The following is a 19,823-nucleotide window of genomic DNA, read 5'->3' on the forward strand; positions in this document are numbered from 1 at the left end:
CTTTGTCTTCTCGTCCTTTGTCTACAGGGTGTCTAGAGCCCGGCCGCTGGATGCCAGGGTATCTCCAGCGTTTGAAGTGCATATGTGAAGCACACATGTGGTGTGAGTCCCACCACGGGCCTCCCCGGCTCCTTCGGGCTGGAGGGGGCAGCTGTGGCGGTGCCATTGCCCCCCGCGGCAGCACGGCCAGTGAGAGTTCGGTCCCACGAACTCCTGGCACCCTGCAGCTGCAGCCACCAAAGAACAGCCAGCGAGGACACAGGCAGGGACCGCGCTGCCTGCACCTCCCTGGGCACGGCCCTCTGCCCGCACCTGGCTGGGCTGCCCTGGGAGGGGCAGGGCCGCCTCTGGTCCCTTTCCCCGCCACTGCCGCGGGGCATCCTCCGCAGCCCCTGCTCTAAATGCACTTTGCAGCTCTCCAAACGGCACCGTAAGTGGATGAGGACGGTGTTAAACCACCTTCTCATTCCCCGTGACCCTCCCGACCCCCGTGGGTGAGCTCTGTCCCCAGCAGCCTGGTGTCCCCTGCCCAGGGGATGGGACGGGCTTTTCTCTCGGGAGATGGGGGCCAGCGCCGTGGTGACCCGCAGCCAGGGCAGCAGAGTGCGGCAATGCCGGCTCCGTCAGCCAGGACACGATGGACCGAGGGTGGGAGAAACAGCCACTGGGCCCCTCTGCTGCATCGCAAGCAGCCGAGAAAGCGTGTGACGGGGACAACCAGATGGCTTCCTGGGCAGGGCACATTTTTCCAGGCTAGGAGCTTGGAACTGAGGCTATTTGGCTTTATCTCTTTCCTCGGAGTGGGCTGCTTATGACATTCCCTGTCTCTCTGCAATCACCGGTTTATCTATCCACCTCAAATGATGCTTCCTCAGCTTTACTGCGCATCTTGGCCAATAGCGGCAGAGAAATGTGGCCACCACATGTTGGCAGCAATTGAATCCTGGGCACATTTTTTCTCTGCACAGCCTTTAAGCTGTGGGAACCATTTCAAAGGAAACCATTCCCCCTATAACATGCTTGTGATCTGAAGATGTCTATTTAGATGGCAGCCCGGCATTAATTTAGCAATTCACTACAGAGTTTGGCGTGATGTTTAAAGCACTAAAATAAATTGTGGTGAAGTCGTTTCCCTCAAACCAGATTGTGTGGTTTACATTATTTGTCAACCTTAAGTACAACTGGCATGTTTGTATCACTCATGCAAAGCCCCATTGTGCCTCTCTAGAAGGGGGAAGAATCCACACAGAAACGCATCCAAGTTCCTGCCCCGGCAGTCTCATGTCCCTGGGAGATCTGCCCCGGAGGCACGCAGCCCAACTGGCTGGAAGAGAGCCTGGGCTTTCCTCAGGATGATGGGTGTTAAGTGCAGGCTCATATAGGTTATATTACAAAGGGCCGTTTTAATCAGACGCAGATTTGTACTTTCTGCCTGCAGTGCCTGAAATCCACTGAGCCGCGATGACTTCGACACGCACATGCGAGCGCACACACATGCGCACGGGGCTGCGCGGGCAACGCGGGCGGCTGCTCGCCCACCGAGGAGGGTGCCCGCCGCCAGCACTGGGGCCGGCCTGCCCCGCTGTCCCACGCGCGGTGGCCTCTCGCCCTGCCCGGGTTGCCCCAGGGGGTGGCCGTGGCCAGGAGCTGCAGGGAGGGAGGGGGTAGGTGAGGAGAGTCTGCCCCAAGCCTCGCAGGAGCCCGCCCGGTGCCTCCAGGCAGCTGCCCTCCCTCCGGGGAGGCTGGTTTGATGTTCTGGCCAAGGGGAGCCGGGATGGGCTGAGGGTCGCCAGCCTCACGCTGGGGACACTGGGGAGGCGTTTGCCTCTGGCCAGGCTGAGGTGCTGCCCCAGCCTGGCTGGATGGAGCACCAGGCCCCGCCGCGGGGTCCCCCCATCCCACCAGCCGTGCCCGGGGGGTCGCAGAGCCACCAGACCTGGCTGTCCCCTCCGCCCTTGGCTAGCGGGGACACGTGTGGGGTCAGGCGGGGACAGCACTTCGGCACTTTCACCAGCGGCGCCCGGAGCAGGTTGGAGGGGCGTGCTGTGGTGCTGCGCCTGCCTCTGGGCGAGCAGGCGGGATCCCGCCTGTGATCTCAGTGCTTTGTCCCTTCCTTCCCTTCCCTCGGTCCCTGCAGGCAGAGAAATCCCCGATGGCCGTCACGGCTCTCCGCACACAAGCTGGCTGGCAGCGCCAGGGGTGTTTCATTCCTCCACCTCCCAGCGCCTGGCGAGCGCCAGCAGAGCTGTCCTGCGGGGAGCGGCCGAGGCTTTGCGCTGGCACGTCGGCATCGCACAGCTCCCCGGCCCCGGGAGCTGGTGTGGGGTGTCACGGAGGGTGCTCCCCACCCCTCTCAGCCTCCCCCGGGGCTCCGGGGCCACAGGACAAGGTCTGCTCGGCAGGGCAGGGGCAACCTCCCTGCTCCCTGCGCGCTGGCCGACTTGCCACGTGCCCCGGGGACCGCTGTCCAGTGACCGGGGGTCCTCTGCCTCCCTCTGCCCCGCTCCCCCGCCCGCCTGCCCCCTCCTCGACAGGGCTCTGGGCCCGGTTGGGAGCACGGTCCCCGCCGCGCTCCCCGGAGCGGTTCAGCAGGCGTGTGCCCTCCGCACCCTCTCCCGCAGCTCACCACCCCGCAGCGTCACCCGCAGAGCAGGAGCTCGTCAGCTGCATTTCTTCTGCGGCATCTCTGAATTGTAAGAGACACCCAATTTTCTGGAAATTGAATTCAGACAATGAAAATCTCTGCCGCTCCCAAGAGCCACCCGTGTGTGCTCTGGCCGTGTACATGTTTGTGCTTTCATTGGATAATGGCAGAAACTCCCTTGCTCATATGAACACCCAGAGGGACGGAGCAGCAGCAGAGCCAGGCTGCACAGACATCTGGCGGCACCGGCTGCAGACGCCCGTCCCCGCCTGCCCCCCGCACCCCAGAGCCGCGCGGGCAGCGCCCAGGTAGCCTGTGCAGCGTTTGGCCTCAGCAATACTTTAGATGAGACACTACACTACAAACACATCGTACTGGGGGCAGCACAAAAGCTCCCAGCCACGGCATTAAATAATTGTCACATTTTTCTTCTGTAAGGATTAACGTTCCTGCTAACCTTGCAAACCTTCATTGAACTATTGTCACCCCCCGAAACGCGGCACAATCGCCAGGGGATTAGGGTGTCTGCGGAGCAGCCTGTCCTCGCTATTGTGCGCTCCCGGCGGGGTGAGGAAATCCTGCGACATCAGCCGATAAGTCCCCGCGGCGGGGACGCCAAACTCACTGCGGGGCCAGGCACGAGGCAGCCCCCGCGGGGGCCGAACGCCTGCGGTGGCACCTGGGAGCCGTCCCTGCAGCGGGAGGGTGGCCGGAGCGTGGCCAGGCCTGTGGCACCCAGGCTCAGGGAATGGGCAACCACTGCCCGTGGCACCGGGGAGCCAGGCGGGCACCAGCCCCGTCCCCTCCTGGCAGCGGGTCTCCCCGCTCGGCTCTGCCCGCTCCAGGCTCCTCGGCCTCCTAAGCCAGGCAGCACGTTCATAAATCTGAATGCTGAGGAAATCCCATAAAAATTTAACAGGAAATACGGAGCCATAAAGGGAAGCTCTTGGCATTTCTTGCCGGCTGTCGGCGGTGCCCGCTGCGTGCGCTGCGCTCAGGCACCTGGCAGCCGCAGCGGGACCTTGGCTGGGACAGGCGGGTTCGCAGCCCGTTCCCAGGGCCCTCCCTCTGCAGCGGGAGGAGAGGAGCGTGGCAGCAACACGGGCTGATGCTCTCGGGAGCAGGACTTCAGTTTCTGCCCAGCTCCGTCTCACAGACATCCAGCACAGGCAGAAGCTGTCCTGGAAGGGTGCAAGAGAGAAAAAGAACACTGAAGCAAACACCAGTTTTATGCACGTAGGTCCCGGGGGGGGTCTTACAGCGTTTATAAGTGACAATATGTGTTGTGGTCCCAACCCCCCTGTTCAGTAGCAAAGGAAAAGAAGTGGGAAGTGTGTCCGGCTCTGGAGCCATTGCACAATAACAGGGAATGGAAAACAACCTCATCTGCTCGTCCCCAACATCTGGGCCCTGCCTCAGCACCCCCAGTCCCGAGGCACTTCCCCAGGAGAAAGAACCATCCCCTCCCAAGAGAGATGGGGCGATGGGGAGAGGGGAGGGTCAGGAGGGAGCGTGGTGCGGGGAGCAGAGCCCAGCACCCTTCTGATGCGCCACTTCGGACTGCTGGACCAGTGAGCACCCAGCGCAGAGGAGGACTCTTCCGGAAGGACGGAGGGAAGTTTCCATGGAGGATGGGTGTTGGTTTTGGGGACATTCGTTTCTGGCAAAGGGCTCGAGCAGGTTCTTGGAGGCGGCTGGGCTGGGGCTCGTCTCTTGCAGACCTGCACGAAGAGGCTCCGCAATGGCAGAAGCAGGATCTGGACCCCGCAGCCCAGCAGGATCCGGACTTGCCAGCTCTTTGGCAGGGCGCTCCGCATTTGGAAGCCAGCACTCGCTCATTGTTACTGCTGTGCACTGGGATTTCATGGTAGTTTTTCATCAGCTTTGCACGTGTTTGATCATACAAATAGGGACTGAACCTCCCCACAAGTGACAGCAGCCTGGCTGCCCAGGGCCCACTGGGGTTTTGGAGGGAAGATGTCCATTCTCATCCAGAAACTCACTGTATTCTCTGGGCACGTGGGGAGAATTTGGCTTCTCTTTTCTGGCATAGTGGCAGGGAAAGGGCTTCTCCCTCTGCCTTGGGGACGTGCAGGTGGCCACGCGTGGGAAAAGAGCCCTCCTAAAACGTGCCTTCTGCAAGGAAGTTCAGAACAAATGTGATGCCAGCACGAACGTAAAGAGAAGAAGGTGGTCACCCAAAGCCCGAGTGCATTTCCCTTTCGTTGGGCTTTGCCAGCAGGTGGGATGAGGGTGCTGGGGAACGGGTGGGTGGCTGAGGGACCCCTGGGGCTGCACCGGTGCCGCTGCGCTCAGCACCACCTCCCCGGGGTCCACCTCAGGGCACGTGCTGAGGGTTTGGCTGGTGGTTGGCCACACAGCAACTGGGAGCTCCCCCTGCTAAATCCTGGAGAAGGAGCTCTCCCTGGACTCTTCCGCTGGAGGCGATGCCTGGGCTTTGCATTTTAATCCATTTTGTTTCATCTGGAGAAGCTTTGAGAAAGGAGCCCTGGCTGGGGGCACGCAGAGCCTGAGCGCTGGCTGCACCCTGTGCCGCTGTGGGACTTCTTGCCCCTGAACCCTTCTCAGACCACCCCCCATGTTCCGTCAGGGTGTCCATTTTCAAAAGCAGGTGGTGACTCTGGTTACCAGGATCTGTCCTTGACTCTGGTTACCGGGATCTGTCCTGAGACATCTGGAGGGGGGCTGATTTTCAGGAGACAGCAGCAGATGGACGCAGTGCCTGTTGAAAATTAGGCCCTTCCTATATTGTCCTGAAGTTTCTCGTGGCTTTTGAAAACACAAGCAGCTGAAAAAATCTCTGTCTTCTGAAGGCAGGAGGTGGTGATGACCCCGCTTTGCTTGTCTGGCTCCTGTGCGGGGCAGAGCGCAGCACAGACCAGCGCGACTGCTGCAGTGAAATTGGGAAAGTTTCTCTGGATTCGTTTTTCACCAGAGAAGGTCATGAGGTCCGGGATGGGTGTCCCACCCTGGGAGGAGAAATCGGCTCATGCCGGCGCAGCCACCAGCGCGGCGGTCCGAGCCGCCGGCAGGCCGGGGCGGGCGGGAGTCCCCCCTCCGCCCGGCTCAGCGTGACCGATGGCTATTGGCTATTCCGGAGCTGGTTTCCATGAGGACTTCATTTTTTTTGGTAAAAATGTTGAACAATTCTGGATTCATCCCCATGTGGAGCGGGAAAAATTTTGAAATCTTGAACATTTTTGAGGGCTTAAAAACAATTTCCCACCCAGTTATAGCCACCAGTCTCATCAGGATGTGTTTGAAACCACTCCAGCAGGAGCTGAGCAGAGCTGGTCTCAGCTGGATACCGCTCTCGACGAGAAATGCCGTGGTCAGGGGTCATGTTTCTTCAGAAAAAAGTATCTTCAATAGCTCAGGAAGTTATTAGTGTCTGCTAACAATAAGAGCTTTGGATTGATTCAATAGATGCTCATTTTAATTGTAAAATGCCAGTAATGAGAAATGTGCCATCCAATGACTCATTTTTCCCTTGTAAAAATTATTGGACATTTTTATTAGTTTTACAAATGACAGGACCTCGTATTTCTGAGAACACTTTATACAAGCCTTGCACAAGCCCACTCTCATAAAAGCGTGTCTGTGGTGACATCCGGAGCCACAAGAAGGGGAGCGGTAGAAAGGCCCAAAGTGGTGAGGACAGCCCACAAGTGGAACTGGCAGGACCGAACCCCAAGAGGGTGGGAAGGGGTGGATACAGCGCCGGAGACATGAGCTGGGGCGCTCCTTCCCAGCAGAGCCGTTCTGGAGAGGCGCGGGGCGGGCAGGGGGATGGGTGCCCGCCGCCGCCCCGAGGTCCGCCCGGCGCAGAGCCCCGGCGAGGGGCGGCCGCGGCGCTGAGCGATGCGCTGGGCGCAGGGAGGGCAGGAGCCAGCCCCAGCCAAGGTAAGCGCCGTCCCCCGCCGCGGCCCTTCCACCGCCGGCCCCGGGCGGGGCCGCTCCCGCCCCGGTCAGCCGGGTCCCGCCGCAGCCCGGCCGGGCGTTATCTCCGGGCGGACCGCGGGCGCGCCTGCCCCGGGCTGGCCGGGGACGAGAGAAGGGGCCGAGGGGCAGGGGCAGGGCGGGGGGACACCCCGCACCCGGCCCGGCGGCTGCGCCTGGCTGCGGGGCTGCGCTGGCCGGGGCGGGCGCGGAGCGCCGGCAGCCTGTGCCGCCTTCTCCGGAGAGCTGCTTTGGCCAGACCGCGCTCTCTTGTAAAACCCAAGCGATTTCCCATGGAGAATTAATTTCCACAAGGGGGAAAAAAAAAAAAAAATCATTTTAGAGAATTTCTCATTTCAGCATTTCGTTTCTCCTCTCTTGTTGACATTATTTGTATTTTTGTTTACGTCTCCTCATGACAAGCCATCTGTAACCCCGCGCAGTGTACCATGAGCTGGCATGATATGACATAATGCGAGAGCTGAGATAGCCTACTACTTCTATTTTAGTTTGGAGGATATTTTAAACTTTATGTTATCCAGGAAATTTCTGAAATATTTGTCTTCATTCCAAGCCAGAATGAAAACAATTTTTGAAATGTCGGAAGTTCCCGTGAAACAAGTAGCAAGAGCTTCCAGCTCTGCCGCCGCGTGGGACACAGGGCGGCCGGTGGGGAGGCCCTGGCCCCGGGCGGGAGGGTGGCAGCGGGCAGAGGGCAGAGGGCAGCGGGCAGAGGGCAGCGTGCCTCTCCCCATGCCTTGCCACAGCCTGGCACACGTTTGCTTTCCAGCAGCGCAACTGCCATCGTGCGCTTGAGGCGGGGGTTTAGCAGGAGGGATGGCTGCGGGAAGGGCACGGGGAGAGCGTCTGGCACGTCCCTGTGCCCACAGGCAGCAGCAGGCACAGGGACGGCGTCAGCTCAGACCTGGCACGTGCCACAGTGTCATCAGCCAGGAGCCGGGACAGGGAGCGGGACGCGCTGCGGTGCCAGCCAAGGGCCATGGGCACAGAGGGCTCCGCCAGGAGCCCTGCGCCTGCCCCCCCGCCTGGGGCAGGACACGATGCCGGGCTGGCAGGGCTGTGGAAGTCGGGTGGTGGCAGCTTCCCGCGGCGCCGCTCCTGGTCGGGGCGGTTCTGGGCCTGCCTGCGGGCTCTCACGGGGTGTCAGAGCACCCCGAGCCCCCAGGGCTGACGCCTTGCAGAGAAGGTTGAGGCTGTGTGGGGCAGAGCAGCGACTCCAGCAGCCGCCCGGCGCTCCAGGGCAGATGGCTTCCTTGTGCCAGGACGTGCCAGGAGGGACCTGTGGTCACTTTGGAAACCCTCTCTCATTTGTGGGGCACCAGCCGGGGGAGGGAGAGGCTCGGCCGGCAGCCACGGGGCTGCAGCCGGGAGGGATCTACTTCGAGCCACCAGCCCCAGCGCTGCATCCAGCAGGACTGAGCTGCCACGGGACGGGCAGCGCTCTGCGGGCACCGCAGGAAGCCGGGGTCCCCGGGTCTGGGTGGCTGCGTGGAAAAGTGCTCTCAGGTTCCCAAAGTATTTGTCTTTGCCTCTGCGCTGAGACACTCAGTCCTCAGAGCTTTGTTCTGTGTACTCTGGGAACCGACAATTTGTAAAGACATGCTGCTGGGCTAATCCTCCATCAGCTCCTGGAGCAGAGACCAGCTGGGATCTGGCAGCTCTCTCCCTTCTCCCACTTCAGCCTGTTAAAACAGCGAGTGTCTCTGTAACCAGTAGCTCACAGGTTTTGACTTCTATGCAAAGCAGAGCAGCAGCTTTCCGCAGCCGGCAGCCGGGACTGCACAGGCACGTCGTCCTCCGGGACCGGCTGGGCGGACACGCCGGCTGTGCCAGCGAGGTGCAGTGCGCTGCGCCGAGTCCTGGGGGTGATGCCAGCCTTGGCGGTGAAATCATCTTGTCTCTCTCCTGGCTTCAGAGCCGTTGTTATGCCCTGGAGATGCTCTTAGGGAAGGGAGCTCTTTCCACGGCACGGTTTGCTGTGGCTCTGGTCCATGAGCTAATGCATTGGAAAAGCAATCAAACTAGGCTCTAGAAAAAGGCACCTTCTTTGTACGCAGGAAGCCTCATACACTGCAGGTGCCTTTAGCGGAGAGAACCGTAGCACCGTGGGTCTTGAACGAAGTTAAAGATCCCTTGCGCTCTCTCCTCTGCCCAGGGCCAGCGTGGGGCTGGGTGAGCAGCGGTTCCACGGCCGTGCAGTACCGGCACCGGGTAGCCCATTAGCAATGGGGAGACGGGTGTGCTGCCCCGTCCAGGGACATCTGGGAGAACAGGGAGGACTTGGATCTCGGAGGTGCTGAGACTTCATCAGGGCCAGGAGTGGGCACGTAGATAGGTGCTGGCTGGCATCAAAGCCCAGATCTTTCCCATCGGTTAGTGGTGGTGGAGCTGGGACCAGTGTGCACTAACGCCGGGTCTGCCAGGGAGAAAGGCTGCACAGGGACATCCCAGGAGCCAGCTGGGGGGTGTAAATACAGCCCTGGGCGCTTCGCTGTGCCCCCGCTGCTGCGGGCAGTGCGGAGGAGGCAGAACAGCAGGATGCTGCTGTTAACCGCTGCCTGCCCAAACAGGTACCAGTGTCCCCACAGACCGGCTGGCTCGCTCCGGCCTGACCCCGGCTTGCCTGAGCCCACTTGCTCTCCATGCCAGCCAGTGCCGCTACGGCTCGGTCTGGGGTTAGCCGGGGCTGGTGTTGTGGGAGGGCGGCACAAGAGGTGCCATCGGAGAGACTGTGGGGCACCCCGAAACGTTCTGTGCCTCTTTGCCGAAGTCCCGCTCTGACGGGACAGCCCGGGCTGCGCTGCCTGTCCCGCCTGTCTCCTCTGGCATGTCGGGTGGGACCTGGTGGGAGAAACCCACCAGCAGAGTTGAGTGTGCCGTGGCCATCGCTGGAGTGTCCCCAATCCAGGTCGGGGGTGAGGTCCCGGGGCCATGCCCATGACCCCACGGTGCAGCTGGCACAAGAGCTGCCCCCTCCATCGCCTCTCGGGCTGTAGCTGGGAATGGTGGGGGCCTGGGGGGGCAGGTAGCTGAGGGACCAGCTCTGCAGCACAAGGGGACCTGCCCCAGGTCATCCCAGATGCCAGCGGGCGAGCAGGGACCCGGCTTGCCCCCGTTGCCCAGCACAGGGTCCCCTGCGGGCAGAGAGCTGGATGTCCGTCGGGCTCATCCCCGGAAAATGGGATCATCCGGCAGCCCTCCGTGGGAAGGTACCGGTGCCATTGCTCTGCGTGTAAAGGGCCTGCGATTTTCAAGAAAACTCATTTTGAAGCTGACTGGAGTCTGTCAGAGCAAATTAGTTGCAGTTTCAGCTAGCCACTTGTTTCTGGTTTAATCCTGGGAAAGCAACTGGGCTACAAATGTTTACCTTATGAGGTAAACCATCAATATCCTTGAAACTTTGATTAAAAAAAAATACTGGACTAGAGCATCTTGTGGGTTTCTCTCTTTTTTTTTAATCCTGATTCGTTTCACAATCTGCCAGAAGCATGGCTTGAGTTAGGGCTTTGGCAGAGGCTTTTATCATGATGGATATAGTGGAGGATAGAAAAGAAATTTGGTTATCAGAGGATGCCAGAACTCAACTTCCTAGCACATACATTTAATAATGCAAAAGTTCTCCTTTAAAGGTCTCCTTAGAACAAATTCTAGTCATCACAAAATCCATGGAGATAAATTAAATTACATTTTAATAGTGGAGAACTCATTCCTGGGCCAGGCGCAACAGTGAAAGTATGTTCTCTCTTAGACAAAAGTAGCCTCATCTCCCATCAAAATTCTGAATGTTACCATATGAAACACTTAATTGGAAATGAAACCCCGAAGCTGCCAGGGCAGAGGCGCTATGAGGCTGTCGTGGCTGTGGTAGCTGTCTTGCCGACACACAGTCACTGCAGCATCATTATTCTCCCTCCTTGTAAATGAAAAGTCATCTCCAAGAAGGAGCATCTAACGCGGATTTGCTGGAACTGGATTTGCTGCCTCTGGAAGCCGCTGGCCACAGAGAGTTTCATCCAGCGTAACCTCAGCCCTTCCTCGGGGAGCAAAGCCGGGGGAAGCACCGCGCTGCCCGCGCGCCCCGTGCGCTTCGGGGCCCCCGCGGCGCTGGCCCAGCCCCACGCTGCGGCGGAGGCCTGGCCCAAGTGTTCTCGCCTTCGCCTGGGAGCGCCGTTTTCTGCTCTGCCATCTTTTAAAGCCAGGCTCAATCCCTTCTCTTCTTCATGCTGTCGTCTTGAAGATATTCAAACCTCATAGAGACACTTCCCCTGCAGACACGGATGTCTGAAGTGGACGGTGTGTGCAGGAAGAGCCGCAGCACGGGGCGACGCGGGGTGATGCGGGCTGCGGGCTGGGCCGGCCTCACCTCAAGGTCCTGCATGATGAAACTTCCAAAAACTGAAAGAAAGGGGAAAAAAAGGCAGAAGGAGAGAGAGGGAAGAGCTGCTGCAGCTCTTCTGCTCATCCCTCCTGCCGAGCTGTGGGCCGGAGACCGGGGCTAAGCTTGTCCCGGCACGAGGGACCATCCTGCCCTTCCCTTCCTCATCTTCCCCTCATCCTCCCCAGCTCGGCCGCCCCTTCCCCTCGCCCCAGTGCCCGGAGCCCTCGTCCCCGCTCTCTGCCCTGCGGCCTCCATCCCCGAAAGCAGGGCCCGGCCCCCCGCGCTGCCCGGCCTCCTCCCCGCAGCTCCCCGCGGTGCGCGGGGCTGGGCCTTGCTCCTCTCAATGTCTGTACAATTACCAAAGTCTCTCGGCAGAATTAGCTCCTCGCAGAGCACTGCATTCAATTAATTATATAGTTTAAAACACAATACGTAGACGTATCCCATCCACACCAGCAAAGCTTTTTGGCTCGGCTGGAAATCTCTGAGAAGCCGCAGCGCAGCGGCAGGCGGCCGCGCTCCCTCGGCGAGTCACAGGAGATGGACAGAGAGTCTTTAATCGGAATCACAGAAATTGCAGGTGTGCTGCAAATGTCTCGGAGAGCGTGGCGGAACAAGCACATTTCTACAGCTTTTGCTGCGCAAGGATCCCCTCGACGTGTGTTTTCAGCTGATTTATTCAGGCTGGTTTCAGCACAGATATTCCCGTCTGCCTGCCCGCGCCCGGGCCTCCCCCGGCCCTGAGTGGGGACACGGGGACCGGCACTATTCACCCTCCGGAGCCGCTCTGGTCCCGTCTGCAGCACCGGGGTCAGTGCTGCAGCCCTTGGTGGGTCAGCGGGAGCCTCCAGGTCGTGCCTGCAGGGTTCCCAAATTTCCCCAGGACCCCAAAACCACCCAACGGTCCCCAGAGCACCGCGGGGTCCCTCCTGCCAGCAGCCTGTTCTCTGCCAAGGCACAGCTGGGGCCAGGAGCCGAGCCAGCGGCTCAGCCGTGCGGGTCCCGGAGCCAGCCCAGCCGGCCGTGGCTCTGCTCTGCCTGCTGCAGGTTACTCATGGGGGGACTCGGGACTCCCGAGGTCACCAGCCCGCGTCCCCATGCAGGGATCGGAGCCCACAACAATTACAAGCTTCCTGCGTGTCCTTCCTCTGGGGTTTTGTCACACATGATGTCTCACATCTGGGATTCGGCCGGTTGGTGGGGATGGCAGTGCTATTTCCATGTCAAGCTGTAGCTTTTTTACCCCCAGCCGTTTCAGGGCTTACAGCTATTGTGTGGTTTTTTTAATGTTGCAAGAATTTATATTGGGAAAAAAGTGCCTTTTTTTTTTTTTTTTTTTTTCTTTTCTCAATGCCTTGGGAAATGTCATCCAGCAGGAATGTTCCCAAGAGTTGCTCGTGGCTGAGAGGAGGATGGGCTTGAGCAGGGCCCCGCATGCCCAACTCCTGTCCCCGTGCCCAGCCTCCCGGGACGGGCTCTTCGGGCTGCGGCTCCCTCGGGCGCCCCATCCCTGCTCCCCAAACTCTGCCCCGCGCTCCCGGGAAAGCGGGACCAGCCTGGCTCCGCGGCAGCACCAGCTCCTGCTCTGCTGCTGCTTGGCACAACAGCAGCGGAGGCAGAAGGGAGGGGGCAGAAGCCTGGAGAGGGACAAGCTGTTCACGGAGCTGCTCCTGCTGCAGAGCCTCTCAGTTTCGTGTCTTCTTGGCTGTGCCAGTGGCCTCTTGCACTTCCAGCTCTGGACGGAGTTACAAGAAACGCTGGAAGTCCCAGCCCTGTGGTGTGTCATCATTTAAACTTGTCTTTAATAGCGTCCCAAAGCAATTTACTTTTCCCGAACATCAAAGCCCCCGGAGCAATGCTGGGAGAGGCAGGGCTTCCCCGCCAGTCCCGGTGGCTCCTGCGCCCACCTGCCCTGCCCCGCTCAGCCCCTCCTTGGCCGTGGCCAGCAGACCGGGCTGGTCGCCCCTTCACGTGCTGGCTCACAGAGCAGCCCCTGCTTCCGCCTGGGTGAGACGTGCGATGTGTTTTGGAAATGGATTAGTGCTGTGCGATGGACTCGGGCTTTGGCTGGGTTTGGAGAAGGGCTGAACTTTCATCCTGGGGAGAGCGATTGCGTCTCGGGTGGGGCTGTGAGAGCGAGGCGAGGAAGAGCTGAGGCACTGCGCGCAGGGTGGGAAGGCAGAACTTCCCGAGTGAGCTTTCTATTGATTGTCCCACTGCGAAGGTGCTGGATGCCTTTCTCCAGGCTCAGCATCACTTCCCACGGCTCGCTATGGGGCAGAAAAGGTTGCAGCGCTGGGATGGCTCTCAGATGGTGACGTGCCCAAGGACCGGCACAGGAACGGGGCAGGCGCCGGCTGGGGGGAGCGGTCACGGCCTGGCCGCGGCTGTCGTGTACGGCTGATGGCAACACACCTCGGAAACCCAGCCCCAGGAGCAGGTCCGAGGGAAAAAGAATAACGAGGAAAAAGAGCTAGTGAGGAGATGCCAGTCTGCATTTTCTCCTCTCCTGCCAGGATCAGAGTGACCCTCCGCCCTCCTGTGCGCCAGGGGAAGCCGGGGGATGCAAGTGGAGCAGCTCCTCGGTGGGACCCCACAGCCAGGGTGCTCCCCCCATCCTCCCCAGACTCAGAGGTTTTGTAGAGGAAATCTTACAGAAAAAATTGTAGCAACTCCCGTTTCTACAAACACAGTGTGCTGCTGTCCCCGCCAGAGCTCAGTGCTGGTTTGCCTCAAGGAATCTGTGAGATCCGTCCTGCTGTGATCTGTAACAATATTGGGATTAAATTAGCTTCCCTGAGCTGCAGAGGGGTCAGTGTGTGAGGCCCCCTGGTTAATCCAGCAGGCCAAAGAGAACAGAAGCCTGCCTGCATTGGGAAAGGAAAACAACGGGGTCTGTTTGCAATCCGTGGAGCTAATTCAAACAGCATTCCTCAAACAACAGGGGAAAAGGGCCTTCGAAGCAAATGAGAAAGGAGCATTTTCCAACATGCGCATAACGTCGCTCCTTGGAAAGAGGCGAAACGTCCAGCCTGCACGGGGCACAGTGTCCGAAAACCTGGCAGGCACGGAAGAGATCCTGAAGAGCTCACGGGCGCACCGGAGAGCTCTGCCAGGCGGGCACAGGGGGACCTGGTCCTGCGGAGCCCCCCCGACCTCTTCCCGGGGTGCAGGGGTGCGGGCAGGCACCCGGCGGGCTGCCCGTGCCACGCTGGGGTGGGATGGGGCGTACGGATCTTGCTCTTTCTTCACCCACAAACAGTTTAACGCAGAAGCCATTTTCACCCTGCGCAGCTTGTGGCTGCTCGGCACCGAACGGGGGGGACCCCCCCGGGGATGCGCCGGGGTGGGCACACGCTGCCCGGTGACCCCCGCCGAGCAGGGCCGGCCATCAGCGCTGCCCGGCCGGAGCCCAGGCGCGTTGCTCTGCCCGGGAAGAAGCAGCACGTCTGGGTGTTCCTCCCAGAGAGTCAGCTCCTCTTCCTCTGGCTCCTGCCTCTCCCCGCGGAAGGCACGATCCCGCGTGCCCCTGCGCCTGACCCCAGCGGGCTCCTGCAGCCTGTGTCAGGAACCTGGGAGTCTGCAACCAGAGCTGTTGTTTACGCAATAAGTTAGGCACTTGGGATAACTGTATTACTGGGGACTGAGGACTGCAGGTGTTCAGATATTATTAAAAGCAATCGCCCAGGCTATCGGTCATTCTGCGGGAGATGAGCCTTGGGAGAAGCAGACCCCTGTGTCCAAGCAGCACACGGCAGGTCGAGGCTAGGAGCGTCAGAGACAACTTCAGGACGTTCTTGCTTTCCTTCTGCTTCCTCGGCGAGCGTCTTTTTTGCTTTTTGCTTATGCTGAGATATTATCAAAAGCTGATGAGGCACCAGGGATGAGTAATGCACCCTCTGTGCCAGCTGAGAACTTGTAGGCACCGGTACCTGCCTCAGCACACAGGGTTAACGTCGAGGGCGCAGAGCCCTGGGTCTGAGAGAAGCTGCGGTGCTCAGTGCCGGAGCTGCGGGGTGCAGACCCGCCGCCTGCATCCCAGGGCCCTCCCCACACCCCCGTGCCCTCAGCTGCACCCAGGGGCTGCGGGATGCCGCTCCGGGCAGGAGGCAGCTCAGCCCCAGCCTGGACGTCCCCGTGGCTCCTGGGCAGGGTGGGCTTTCCGTGGAGGAGAGGCCTTTGCCCTGGCCAAGAGAGGCAGAGGGGGATGCAGGCAGGAACCGAATAGGGATGAACTCGGGCCAGAAAACGGCAGGTTTTTAATGGGGAGGGGAACCATGTGCTTGAGCAGTGGGCTGGGGGATGCCGGGGGGTCGGCGCTTCTTGTGCAGAAATGGGGGAGCGAGGCGCTGCCCTCGGCTTCGTGCGGAGCAGGACACGGCGCCCGGCCGGGGAAAGGGTAGAGTCACCCAGGCCGGGTGCTGCGCAGCGCAGGATTGGCCCTGCCGCTTGCTCCTCCACCTAAAGCGACCCAAACCGGTGAATTCGGGCGGGCGCTGGCCGCTTCGGGAAGGTCCCGATGCCCCTTTCCCCCCACAGCGCGTTCCCGAGGGCGACGCTCCCCCGGCGCTGGGGGAGCCCAGGCTGCCGGGCACCTGCTCGGTGAGAACTTCTGTGGGCAGCAGGAAAACCTCCCAAGTCAGCAGCTCTGCTTTCAATCTGGAGCCACTTGGCGTTTTTACCCCGCTAAAATGTGGAATTTCATGTCCTTTTGTACAAGAGAGAAACAGCCTGTTTAGGATTAATTTAGGATCAGCCTCAACAGCCATTAGCTAAAGAAAACCAAAATGGTAAATTAGCTGCCTGTCAGAAGGGGAAGAAATGTGGGACTTGATGCTGGATTTATTGTGGAGAGTGTTAAGGCAGGATTTAGGGTGATTTACTGTCCTCCGCAGTGATACCTTCTAACACCAGGGAGCTGGCAAGCACGACTCCTTCGCCCTCACTCAGATACTCCGCTCTGCTCACGAATTATTGACGTGTCCGGCAGCCCTGTTCTTGCAGCTGGGCTTGTCAGCATTCCCACTATAGAGCTCTCTTCGGGGTTTATTGCTCAGTTATAAACATTTGCTCCAGACTGAAACTTGATCTACAGCTGTCAACTGGAGTCGCGGTGCTCTGAGATTAGAAGGAAAAAGGTTTGGTCATTCAATGCAAGCACAAAACACAAGACCTTCGCTTCACTGAATTTTTCACTCTTGTCAACTAAGTGATTTTGTCCCAGAGCAACATTTGATGGGAGTTCAGAATTTCCTAGAATATAAAGTAAAAAAGCTCCAAATATAAATAGAAAAGGTCTTTAGTAGGGAGACTTGCAGCAGTGACCACTTAGCATCTGCCCAGTATTCAAACCACATTCCCGAGCGCCCCTGTGCGAGAGCGGGGGTCTCCGAGGGTAACCTTTACAAGTAGGAAACCAGGGACGTTTAACGAGGTGCGAAAGAAAATTCAGGATGAATAAAACTTCCACGTACACGTCATTAACGCAAACACAATGCAAGGGAAAAGCTGCATAAAGGGTGAATGTTCCTTCTTGCCTGGTTTGGGTTATTTTGCCCCTCTGCGTTCCTGCCTGCCCCCACACGAGCACTGTCGGAGCAGAGGTGATGACGGCACGTGAAGACCACAGACCCGTGAGCCTCCCCAAACCCCCAGGTGTTGGGGGGCTGCTCTGTGCCTCATCCCCTACCCTTGCCCTCCTCTCCCTCAGGGCTTCCAGTTCCGCACCGAGTCCCACAAAGGGCTCTGGGGCTCGTGCCAGGACCGCTGGGGATGCTCCGAGACCCTCTCAGGGGGGGCTCGTGGGTGGTGGAGTATCAAAGGGGACCTGCCCTGGCCCCCAGTGAGGGACTGGGGGGGCTCAGGAGCTACCGCAGGGCCTGTCGCAGCCTCTGGAAGAGCCTGTGCCCTCCGGCTTCCGGCAAGGACCTGCAAGCTTGGGGAGGATCAAGTGAAGATGCTGCTGCTGCTCCTTGTTGCTTCAGGACTTTTATCAGCACCAGCGTGCTGTCCTGGGATGTCTCTAGGAACACTCGGGAGCTAAGGCAGAACTTTACTCATTACAGAAGAACTGCGGTATCTGATCGTGTGGATCTTACAACTAAAACAAATACTGAAACCTGTTCAGATGGTTGGACAATTTGACCCCCAAAAGGGGGACGGTGAAGATGAAGCATTCAGCACATCTCCTTCTGCAGCTCCCGGGCTGCTGCCCATCACAGGTCACTGGTCTGGCTTTATGGCCAGACAACCTTCATGGAGAGAGCTTAGAAGATATTGCCATTGATTTCGGCAGCACCCCTCAAAAAGCACCACCTGCAAATTACCTTCAGCCAGAGCAAGTCAGAGGCTATTGGACAAGGAAAGCGTTAGAGAGGGCCAAGGTTTCCGTCTGCGATTCCCAAGAGAGGGCAGGTGGCTGTGAGGAAGCAGCAGCCCCCTCCCCAGCGGCAGAGGCCGAGAGCGCGGGTGGCTCAGCAAAACACCTCGTGCCCTGAGGAGGATGGTCTTAAATGGTGGGGCAGGGAGGATGGGGCAGACGTTGCCATTCCTCCCGCTGCACCCTTGTGCCCTCCCAAGCCCACCCTTGGGTGGGAGCAGGCCCCAGCCCCGCGAAGCAGGAATGTGCGACCTGCCCGCGCTCCCCCGAACCCCTGGGGACACCGAAGGGAAGCAACAACCCTCGCCAGGAGGCTGCTGGGTGCCAGGGGTACGGCACAGCGAGGGGCTTGCCGCACCGCCGTGCCCCGGGACCACCCGCCGGAGCACCGGGGCTCTCAGCAGAGCCCCACGGCCACGGGCACCGCATCAGCCCCGCGAGAGCTGGGGACGAGGGTCAGTGACGCGTGGGGACCCGCCGCTGCCCGCCACGTGGCACCGAGGGCCGCTCGGGAAGGCGCAGACCCCCATCCCTGGTTATGGCTTGTGCAGAGAGACACTGCTGCAGGGTCCAGCACCGGCGCCCCCGAGCACCGGGGGCATGAGAGGGGATGGGGCCCCTGCGCCTTCCCCCGGGCTCCCCTGGGGCTGGGGCACTTCTGCCACCTCCGCGGGGGACGAGGGGGTTGGGGCTGCGGAGCGCAGCCGGCTCGGAAGGCTGGCGAGGGCCAGCTGCCGGATCCGTCTCGGGGAAGGTGCCCCTGTGCGCCCAGGCGAGGCAGAGCTCCGTCCCGCGTCCCTCCCGGCCACCCCGGCTAAGGCGGAGGAGGGAAGGGGGGCTGAGGGGGCACCGGGAGGGTCACTCGGGGCTGCTCAGGTGTGGCGGGGGCCGGTGTCCCCACGCAGCCCCACCGTAGCCGCGCCGTCCTCCTGAGCGAGAGCCTTTCCTCCTGCTGCACAGCCGGGGATGGAAAATCAACCAGGCTTTGGAGCTCTTCGCCTTACTGCCTTCCCTCTCCAGAGGATAATAAGCTGCTTTTAATATTTGACATGTTTATTAACAGATGCAGTTGTGACAGCTGATGACTTCATATGCCAGTTACCACTGAAATGTTAGTAATAACTCGGAATTAACTGTCATAAATAAAAAAGACTACAAAGACAACTAGATGGTGTGTCACTCTGCAGTAATTTACTGAGACCCCGTTGGCTCTGGATGCAACGCTGGAAGGTCCTTTGTGGAGCTCCAGTCCGGGTTTTGCAACAGTCACAATATTTTGGCTGGATATTGTCTTAGGAGGTGGTACTAGTGGGGTGGAATTCCCTCATGCAGGAGTTTGCACTAGATGCCTTTACAAAGCTGGATACTCTGGTAATAATAATAATAAAAAGCCCCTACCCCGTGGATGGGGATGGAGTCTACGGCACTGAGACCAGGATTTATTAATGTGCAAATTGCTCTGATATGATCACATACTTTCTGCTTTGCATACGCAGGGAGCAGCGTGGGCTGATGGAGTATGAACTAGCCTGGGCGATCTTTACGAGCTGAAATCCTGCACATCACAGAAGGGTTTGTTTCTCTGCGCAAAACCTGGGAAGCTGTTAGAAACCTGCTTTTAAAAAACAAGTGAACAAAATACCCAGACCCAAACGCACCAGACTTCTCCATGAACTCGCCATGAATATATTTTTCATTTTTTTTGACAGAAACGTGCGTGTAACTTTCTCTGGAGGCACCGAGGATTTTTGTAGTTGGTCTTGTAGTATTTTAAAACTGAGAAACCAGTAGAGTCTTTTCAGCAGTGATGAGGGAGTGACAAGTCAGAGGTAAGGGTTTCAGAATGCATGTTTGTTTAGATGAAGCTTTTGCAATGTGGGCTGCTAATGAGGAACGCAAGCCTTGTCAGCATCCGACTTGCGGGTTTGCCTTGTGCAATGTGGATAATGAGTTCAGACAATGAAAGCTGTGAGAAATCACAGCGCGATCTGTTGGGATCCCCATCTCCCCCACCCCCAAGGTGCGTGGGGCTTTGCAGGGAAGCTGGGCTGCTGCGCGCCGTCCCCGGCCACTCTTTTACCTTCCCAGACCGGGGAAGCGGACGCGCAGAGCTGGTGGCAATACTGATCCGTTCGCTGGGGCTCGTTGCCGATACTGGAGCAGCCCCAGGGTCCCGCCGGCCGCAGCGCAGACGCGGAGTGCTGCGCAGCGGGCTGCAGTGCCCTGCCTGCTTTCCCACCGACTTCCAGAGACAGGAGCGTGCCCGAGCTGAGCGATGAGGGGACGAGGCAGTTAAGCAGTTGCTGTCTCAATATCGTGGTGGCTGTGCCTAAGCCAGCCTCCTGCGGGGGACGGCACCCATGGGGGCACGGCAGGCGCCCGGAGAGCGCGGGGTAAGTACGTACTCCCTGGGGTTTCGGACAGGAGATCAGTGGGGAAAT

At 59.4% G+C, this 19,823-nt stretch overlaps 1 protein-coding gene across 4 annotated transcripts in view; it reads left to right on the forward strand.

Annotated features, from left to right (window-relative positions):
* The first annotated feature begins 6,451 nt into the window (after positions 1–6,451).
* RSPO1 (R-spondin 1) overlaps positions 6,452–19,823 on the forward strand; it is a 29,177-nt gene continuing 15,805 nt past the window's right edge. Inside the window, exons 1-3 of one of the 4 annotated variants that reach the window (XM_074926244.1) lie at positions 18,672–18,753; positions 18,879–18,954; positions 19,092–19,211. The gene's annotated coding sequence lies outside the window, so the exon portion shown is untranslated. Of the gene's footprint in view, positions 6,569–18,671; positions 18,754–18,831; positions 19,212–19,823 lie in introns of those variants that run through there. The other 3 variants (XM_074926242.1, XM_074926245.1, XM_074926243.1) reach the window with 3 other exon arrangements.

The sequence above is a fragment of the Athene noctua genome, chromosome 24, assembly GCF_965140245.1.
Source record: "Athene noctua chromosome 24, bAthNoc1.hap1.1, whole genome shotgun sequence".
Classification (NCBI taxonomy): domain Eukaryota; kingdom Metazoa; phylum Chordata; class Aves; order Strigiformes; family Strigidae; genus Athene; species Athene noctua.